The following is a 9,469-nucleotide window of genomic DNA, read 5'->3' on the forward strand; positions in this document are numbered from 1 at the left end:
TAAGCTGTAGCATCTTTGGAACAGTAAGTAAATATTGTATACTTTGTATGCTGCTGAATACACTTATGCACTTATCCGTTTATGCTGGCAGATTATCTGCATGCTCCTATATTTCATAGACATTTGGGCTGGAAGGGACCCCGGAGGATCATCGAGTCCAGCCCCCCATCCCAGGGGCAGGAAGTCAGCAGGGATCATAGAATCCCAGCAAGATAAGCATCCAAATGTGCTTTGAAGGCGTTCAAAGTGGGTGCTTGAACAGCCTCTGGTGGCAGTCTGCTACAAACCTTGAGGGCTCGGATAGTGAAGAAGTTCTTTCTTATGTCCAGCCTGAACCGGTCACAGTGGAGTTTGTGACCATTCAATCTTGTCATCCCTTAGGGGGCTCTGGTGAATAGTTGTTCCCCCAGATCCTGGTGAGCACCCCAATAAGCTTATAGGTGGCCACTAGATCACCCCTGAGCCTCTGCTTTTCCAGGTTGAATAGCCCCATTGCTCTCAGCCTCTCATCATAAGGTCTGTTTTCATGACCTCTGTGTGCGTGGCTCTCCTCTCAAGCTTCTCCACATCCTTTTTGAATTGTGGAGCCCAAAACTGGATGCAGCACTCCAGCTGTGGCTTCACCAAGGCCGAGTACAGCAGGAGAATGACATCCTGGGATCTGCTTGAGAAGCATCTATGGATGCAAGCCAGCGGTTTGCTCACTTTACTAGCTGCTTTACTATATGAAAGGCATTTATTAGGGCTGGGCGAAGCTTCAGTCCCTGATTCGATTCAGCTCAATTCAGTGGCTGAATCTCCAAATCCAAATCAAATTAGGAGACTCTTTAATCTCTCCAAGTTGAATAGGAACCCTCCGAATCAATTCGGAGAGATTCTGACATAGACACAGCTTTAAATGTTTTATCGGGTGGCTCGTTAATGCTGTGGTGGTGGGGTAGATGGAGTATCCCACAGGAGTTGCAGGGGCCTCCCCAGTACGCTCTGCAGCAGACCCAAAAGTGAACCAGAAGCACTTTTGCTTCACTGGGAAGCATGCGGGGGACCCCCCCACTGGTGCCTCCTGGGTCTTCGGGGGGCACCTGGGGCCCTCCCATGTCTGATCACTGAGCTGGGGAGGTGTGGGGGCCTCCTATGGGACACTCCATCTGCCTCAGCATCACAGCATTAATGAGGCATGCCTGGTACCTTGAGGTATATAGAAAAAATATTTAAAGCTATATCTATGACTGAATTGCTGATTCTCCAAATCAGCATTGAATCTTTGGATTCAGCTGAATCAAATTGGGGACAGTGATCTGAATCCAATGAATTGAATCACTGTCTCCGATTCGGGCCAAATCTGAATCAAATACGGCCCGTTTTGCACAGCCCTAGTTTTTATCCAGAAAGACAATTGTGATCTTTTCTCATTTACATGGATGATGATTACATGTTCCATTGCCTTTGCCATTTCAAGGTGAGATTTCTGTTAATGCAGGGGTGACCATCCTGCAGTATGCATGCCACACATGGCATAGCCAGCTTCTGTGTGGTGTGTGGACAGGCAGCACAGTGACAGATAGGACATGAAGCAGAAAGCAGAGCAGCTGATCAGGCAGGGAAGGAGATGAGCAGCATACAGGAAGGGCTAATAGTGGCTCACCTGCCATAACCTTCCTTCCTTCATTGTTCTGCCAGACTCTTTATTTTTTTTTTTTTTTTTTCACTTTCTAGGTCCCTTTCTCCCTCTTCTTGAAGGCTCCTGAGGAAAGTGTGGGCAGAAGCTGAAGGACTCAAGTATAATGCTTTGTTTAAATTCATACTGAGATTGTTAACTGAAAGGGTGCAATGGACTAAAATACACCTATATTTTTAATACTTAGTCCAGAGCAATGGACTAAAATATACTTAAAGTTGTGACTTAGTCATGTAAATGTTTAAAATACATGTTTAAACATTTGCAATATTGTATTTGCATGTATGGACATGCCAATTTAGCAAATGTTAGCCAACTTACCTAAATCTTTTCCTGATAAAAAGATTACAAAATAGGTGCACAAATCCCATCTCAGATCTCCATGCTTGACCTTACTACCAATATTTTGCCCTTTTGATACACATGAATCTACCTACAGGGATGTCACAAGTTACTGAGCAAATGCACCTGCATTGCTCTAGACAGATGGAATAAAAACTTTTTAGGCTATAAAGCAATATAAGATACACTATGAAAATAATTGTTTGGATGCTTGTTTTTTTCCTACATGAACTAGTGTTTAGGTGCTTCTGTTTTTGAGTGCTTAATACAATACAGCGATTTCAAACTCATCTAGCCCTGCAGGCCACATGAGTGTCATTGGGCTGCTCTGTGGGCTGGATTGGAACTGTCCCCCTGTGCCACAGGTAATGCCCCATGGCAACAGATCCAGCTCAGGTACTGCATGCAGCATATGCCAGCTGCACTCCAGAGCTCATGATGCATGTGATGTGTGGGCTAGACCCGGAGCTGCTTGCACTGCTGGCTCTAGCCCTGCATGCTGGATCTGGGTCCAGTCCAATTGGGCTGTGCCAGAGGCAGTGTGTAGGACTTGTCAGGAAGGCACCGCATACTGTGTGCAACCCCCAGTCCCATCTGTGCAGAACATGCAGACCCAGCCCCAAGGCCAGCATGTGCTGCACAGGGCATAAGGGGCTGGCATAGGGCATGCATTGCATGTGGCACCTGCCTCTGGCACAGCCCAATCCAGACTGGCCCCAGAGCCAGTGTGCAGGGCCAGGGCTGGAGTGTGCTCCATGCAGCACATGGGATCAGTCCAGAGACCCATGGGTTGGATGATATAGGCTAGTTGCCTCCATGGGCCACAGGCTGGATCCCACCCACGGCCTGTAATGTTTGACACCTCTGATCTAAGACATTTTAAAAATGCCTGACTTCCAAAAAGTTCTGAAAATAAGGCCCCTTTAAGAGGTTACAATTTGGTATCCAAAAAGTGAAGCACCCCAAATTACTAATCACTTTAAAAACCATAGGTCTTGAATATTGTGTCCAATTAAGGCAACGCTGCAAGCAAATTTTTCTCTTTGGTACAGTGACATCTAGTGTCCCAAATACATTTCCTCATGGCAGCAAAGTGAGGATGTTAACACATACAAAACCAAAAATTTGTTGCCAGGTACCTGGATATTTTTAAGGACATGTGAGAGCACTAAATAATTTGCCTTTAAGCATAATCTCCCTGCACCATAATAATTCACCACAGACCTCTAAGCAAACTTATATAGGTGTAATATTTTAAATTTGAATTTTACCTAGCTATTTTTTTCTATTAGTTTTATTGTCTTTGTTCACCAAGATACTGTTCTTTATTCTAGTTAAATGAAAAAGAAAGCCGTCTTTACCCAAGACAGCTTCCTTTTGATTAGTTTTTGTTGTGCAGTATTTGCTAGTAAATTTTAATATGTTCAGAATAAAATTATTGGAAAGGTAGTGAGATCTAATAGATAAGACACTAAACTTGGATTCACAAGTCTTGGGCTCCTGTTCAGCTACTGATCCACAGACCTCTCTGTGCCTGTGTCCCTTTCCAACTGTTTGCCAGTTCTATTTAAAATGTAAAACATGTGGAACAGTGACTATATCTTATTACATGTTCTTGGAGCAGGGGCGGATTCAGGGGGCATGCAGTGGTGTACTTGCACCCACTTTTTGATTCCTGCTCCACCCAAACTTTAAAACCTGGAAGATGCAGTCATATTTCTATTGAGGCTGTACTGAAGGAGCCAACTGATTTCATGGCTCATTGTAGTCTACCTGGTTCCTGCTAATGTCTCTACATTCCATAGGTGTTAATGACCCTCTCTCCATTTAAAGGCCCTGATGTTCCACTGTTCAAACTGTCTTTTCTTCTGTAAGTCTGCTGTCCCTTAGCCATTCCTGGTAATGTCTTCAATTCCACAGTCCTACAGACTGCTTTTAGCTGCAGCTAAAACTCTTAACTCAGATGCAGCTATATTAACTCAGATGTAGAAATGACTGACAGCGAAGTATTTGAAACACTGTCAAAATGCTCAAGAAGGCTATATTTTATTTTATGAATTTGACTATAATGATGACAGGACTAGTGACACAATATCTTTTGCCTATTTTTGTCTAGTTTCTTGTGTGTTTTTAGCTTAATATATAATCTAGCAAATTAATGCACATTCCAATAAAGTTATATTTGTTTTTGCTTTGACCTTAAACTGAATACTAAAGTGCTAGCCCCCTAGCATATTAGTAAAGCATATTCCATGTTCTCTTTAACCAGAGAAAAATGTGTCACGTTAAATGTGATGATGTGCCCTGCCAGCTACACCTTCCTTTTCAGAATCCTACATCTGCTCATGATTATAACCCCTTCATTTTAAGAGGTCTCAAGGTGCTGGTAGAATATTAAAAAAATATATATATATCCATTCTGTTAACAATAATCTGAATGAGCTGAGTTGAATACAAAAGATCAGTTCAAAGGACAAAAGTCTTATTGTCTATCTTTATTTTAAATCAGTGGTAGAAGAGCCGTTTAACTTCATTCAAGTGCAGAGCAGTCCTAGTTGTATGCTGAGTCTATGGAGCTATTGAAGAATCTGCTTGCTTTAGAACTGAACTTTGTTTTAGATAATGTTATATCTATGGCTAAGCATATTTGGAGTATAAAAAAAAAAATTAATCTGCTGATGCAGTCCAGTGGCCTAGAACTAGTGCTGTAGACTGCCACTTGGAAGACTGAGCACTGGGTCTAAGAACTGGGTTCTCACTCTGTGAAAACAGCCTGTGGCTTTGGCTTTTTTCCTAGATCTATGCTCATCAGGACCCAAGAAAACCGGAAGAATTCACAGAGTAAGTGCTGTTCATTTAAAATTTTAAAGAAAGATAGGAAAAATTTTTGGACTTGCAGGCACTCTCCCTGCAACTCATGTAAAATCTGCTAGGGGGTGATAGATGCTAACTCATCGCTAGGCAGTTTGCAGTAATGGCTTTGTATGTAGTGTTATAATTAATTATTATGCAGATGATAGTGCTGCCAGGAAATTCCAGCCCCACTATACAGATGGAGAGAGGTAGTTCTGGGTCATAAGTTGCATCAGCCTGTGAGTGTTTATTTCTGAGCTCCAGGCTGTGTTACTGAAACAAAGGTCTTTTCCCTTTTGGCTTTTAAATGGCATCCTGGAGAGACATTGTCCAAACACACTCCCCAAAATCATCATGCTCTTGACAGAGACTCTCCACAGAGTGAAAAATATAGGCCATGTACATTATTCTTACTATGAGCCACACCCTAAACCATCATTAGTGTTAATAAGCATTCTCTGCATGGAAGCAGGGAACAATATGCACATTTACTCTTTCTGATGGATTAATGCTTGGATGGTTTTAGGTGCCAGGAGATCCCAGGAACACCTAATGGGAGTACATTGAAACACTAATTACACTAATGAGCAAGAGTTACATTATTTTTCTTTTTTATTACAGCCAATTTAGTAATTCATGGAATTTCTTCAAAGCAATGCGCATTGGCAGACACAGTTTAGGACTCACACGTTAGCAAATAGCTGAACCACAATGGTGTGACTGGAGTGGCCGGTTATATATAATATTCTAAACTTAATTTTTTCCTTTGTGGTAGACGGATCATAAGTGGGTGTCATTTATCCAAGCAATACAGCTTTTTTAGTTTCTAGTTGACTGTGTATCAACATAAAAGATCTGGAGACTAAAACAACATATGTTTTTGGGATGGCTCAGTCCTTTTGCTACTAATATCCTTTGGAATATTAGACGTTCTAGAATAGAAGCAATTTAATGGAACTTTGTCTAATCTCTCTAGGTGACTTTCCCAAGCTCATAAGTGTGATATCTGAGTGCTCTCAGTATACAATATAACTACAGCAAGATTTAGAAAGCATTATTTCTTCTCTGTAAATTGCACAGTTAATTCAGATATATTTGGTTGCATCCTACTCCCACTGAAATCATTGGAAGATTTTACCACTGACTGCTGTGAGCAGGATTGAGCCTATTGCTTTGGAAAAGTGTAGAATCTCTGAAAAGGAAATGTTTCTCATGTTGTCCATCATAGAAGTGATGTATGTTATGTATAACAACCTTATTTTCCTGCCCCAGAGACTTGCTGTTTCATTTCAAATCAAATAAATGTCTTTGTCTGGACTGCCAAAAATATTTGTAGGCTGGAGCAAACTGTTTTTTTCATAGTTTTAGCATCTTTTCTACTACTGATGAGACTAATCTTGTTTAGTTTACTATTTCCAGTGAATTAGAGACTGAGTCACTTTGATTCAAGTCAATGATACAATTCCCTTTGATTTCAGGGGCACAGTACTGGGTTCTTAGACAACAAAAGGTGACAAAGAAAAAGCTAGATGGGCATGGAACAAGAACTGTATCGTATTACAGATATAGCTGAACTATTTATTTAATAAAGTTTAGTGGTTTTGCCCACCACCATACATGCAAATATTGTGGAAACAATAGATGCCCTTTACTGGGTTTTTTGTAGGTGTTGCCTCACATGTCCTAAAAAGTCATAGAACCACTCAGCTGTACAGTTTTCATATACTAAGAGCACAAGGGGTGATATTCTTGACAATTGCACAGAAGTGTGCTTTCATTTGACTTAGCCATATTGCCCAAAAAGTGTCTATCATCAAGGAACACCCCCTACATGTAATATAATATATCCTCTGGGCAACCAGAAGTCTGCCTTTAATATATGCTAGTTATAAGAAGACCCCAATATGTTTGGTCTTGTGATCAAATCCCAGAACTTGAAATGAAATGACTGCTTCCGCAGGCAGGTGACTTATACCATACTTTTTTAACAGGGTGCCTGAAATTAGGTACATAAACATGGATTTAGATGTATAGTCCTGTGCTTCCAAGTATGAACATTTTGCCCTAGTTGTTCACGTTCTTAAATTCTCAGACCCTTCCACAAGCTGTATCCTGTTCCTATTAATATTGGTTTGCCTTTGAGTCACTTGAAGCAGATGCAAGCCCTAACCCCACTCTAATCAGTGAATTAGCTACCTGGCTATTCAGCATATTCCATTTCCTAACCTCCACTGGAGATAATTTAAATTCATTCAGACATTTATTTCCTTGTCAGATACAAGTCTCTTGGCATATTTATTTTCTTTTAAAACACAATATTTCTGACTGTTTGGGGAATTAAGTACTTCGTGTATCAACTGTATATGGCCAGCTATGAAACAGTCTGTATCTTTTTCTTACAAAAAGTTTTTCTTGTTTACAGTATTTGGTTACTATGAGGAACAAACAATCTAAGACCAGGAAATGCAGCTTTAGTATAGAAACAATGATGCCAACTGACAAGGTATGACCAGTTGCTCAGATATCTGCTGACTGGTCTTTTCCATTGCGTGTATTTCTGAAATCTAATTCGTAAACCTTTACTAATCAAATTATAGCCACTTAAGTCAGATGGATAGTTTTTTTTAACTAGTGATAGTTCTATATTTGTTGCCAGACTTTTGATTCTTGGCAGCTATTGAAGGTGTCAAATATTCACAAAGTACCTAATCTGCATACTATGGTGCCAGAAGACTCACTCCCTCCTCCCACCCCTCCGGTCCCATAGGTACTGGAAATAAAACAATCTCTCTATTAATATTAGCACTAATATCTCTATGTTAATGCTATGTTTTAGCAGACAGCTTTTCATCCGCATATCACATCCTCCAAATACTTAAGTAATTATGACTGCCACTAATTAGTCAGAAACTCAATCTTACAGACGTAGCAAGGCTTATTGTATGTCTCCAAAATGGTAATATGGATGAACCAATAACCAAGTATAGGGACACATGACATGATTACTGTGGAGTAATTTATCAGCATTACATTTACTCCATTGTAAAAAAGCAGACACAGAACCAGTTCTCCAAAGCTAGGCAGTACAATAGACAATTTTATAGTACCAAAACTCTGTGTGGTTGAGGAACCAATTTTTACTGAGCAGAGCTATGCCAGGATGAAATTGAGTAAGAAAGAGGATGTGTACTTGTCCACCACCATAACTTATTCTATAAGCTGATTGATTTAGGGCACAACATACAATATGCTTACAATAGGATCAGTGGCATGTTAAGGTATGGAGCCCCCAAAATCAACAATCACTGTTGAAACAAGGCATGTACAACGTCTACCCCTAGTCATGGTGCAACATGGAGAGAGAACCAAAACACAAGCATACAAATGCACCCAAATTCAAACATGGGATGACACACTCAAGCACAATGGTAATGATGACTGTCTCATGATTATATATGTTGAGCTCCCCACCCCAGTCAATGCTGTGCCCAGGATTTCCAAAATCCTTAAGGAAGCTGTGTCCTTAGTCATGCAGGCAGAGGATGAGGAGAGAGAATGCTAACCCTTATTTAGCATATTTCAATTTTAATAAAAAGACAAAGGAAAGTCAACAGGCAATATAATATCTCAGTCGGCATGATCCTTCAAGAACTTACAGGGATAGAAAGTCCTATTTGTGTTTGTGTACTTTTATTCTCCGCAGATCGCTGGTATCAAGCACCAAAACCATTATAGGATTCTTCTCCTGTTGCACTGACATTAGACAATCAGGATTGTCATAGCAAATCTCTTTTCATATGGTTTCTTGGATGCTTAGTGTATTTAAATCAGCAGTGATACATTCTGACACATCTTAAGCCCATGAATCACTGCTTCCTGCATTAATTAAACTATTGTCAAAGGGAGAGTCACCTTGCATGTCTTATTATTAAAGACTTATGAATTATTAAGAGAAGTTATTCATAGGTCCTGCCAATCACAAAATAAGGATTGGTGTCATTAACTAACTTCAGGTTACAGAAGCACAATTTGTACCCAGCAATTCTGCATCTTTCAATTGGAAAAAGAAAGAAGGATGCACTGCATCAAAATTCATGAGATCTGGATTCAACTCTGGACTCGGCAACAGACTCTGAATTATCGCCTTGAGCAAGTCACTTTCTTCATCTATAAAATGGAGGTTACTGTTTTAATAGGAGTGCTACAATTATAAATTCAGTAATGTGTACGAATCACACAGAGTGTGTCCAGACGAGCCCACATGTGCCTCTTGCAGAGTCTCAGACTCCTTTGAGATGCTGCAAGAGGCATCTGCAGGAATGTGAAAATGTTCCCTGTGCTACGAATTTGCAGCACGGGGGCAAAATCAGACCCCTGGATATCCAGGGGTCAAAACAACCTGCAGGGAAAAAAAGTGGGCTAGAGCATGGTCCAGGACTGTGCCCTGAGGCAGCCAGAGGCTGGGTCCTCCACAGAGACACTCTGATAGCAGCCAGAGCGTCTCTATGTTTGGCCCTCGCTCTGGTGCTGAAGCATGCTGCCTGCCCACGAAGGGAGGGCAGTGTGCCAGCCGCAGGGAGCTGGACCCAGGCTCTA

General features: G+C 40.9%; 1 long non-coding RNA gene across 1 annotated transcript in view; it reads left to right on the forward strand.

The window, feature by feature from the left end:
* Positions 1-2,511, forward strand: part of LOC109298233 — a 19,542-nt gene extending 17,031 nt beyond the window's left edge. The window contains exon 3 of the long non-coding RNA XR_002097546.1: positions 1,717-2,511. This is a non-coding gene — a long non-coding RNA (uncharacterized LOC109298233). The remainder of the gene's footprint in view (positions 1-1,716) is intronic.
* The last annotated feature ends 6,958 nt before the right edge of the window (positions 2,512-9,469 follow it).

Source organism: Gavialis gangeticus, unplaced genomic scaffold (genome assembly GCF_001723915.1).
Source record: "Gavialis gangeticus isolate Ggan-Ray unplaced genomic scaffold, GavGan_comp1, whole genome shotgun sequence".
In the NCBI taxonomy this organism is placed as follows: Eukaryota; Metazoa; Chordata; order Crocodylia; family Gavialidae; genus Gavialis; species Gavialis gangeticus.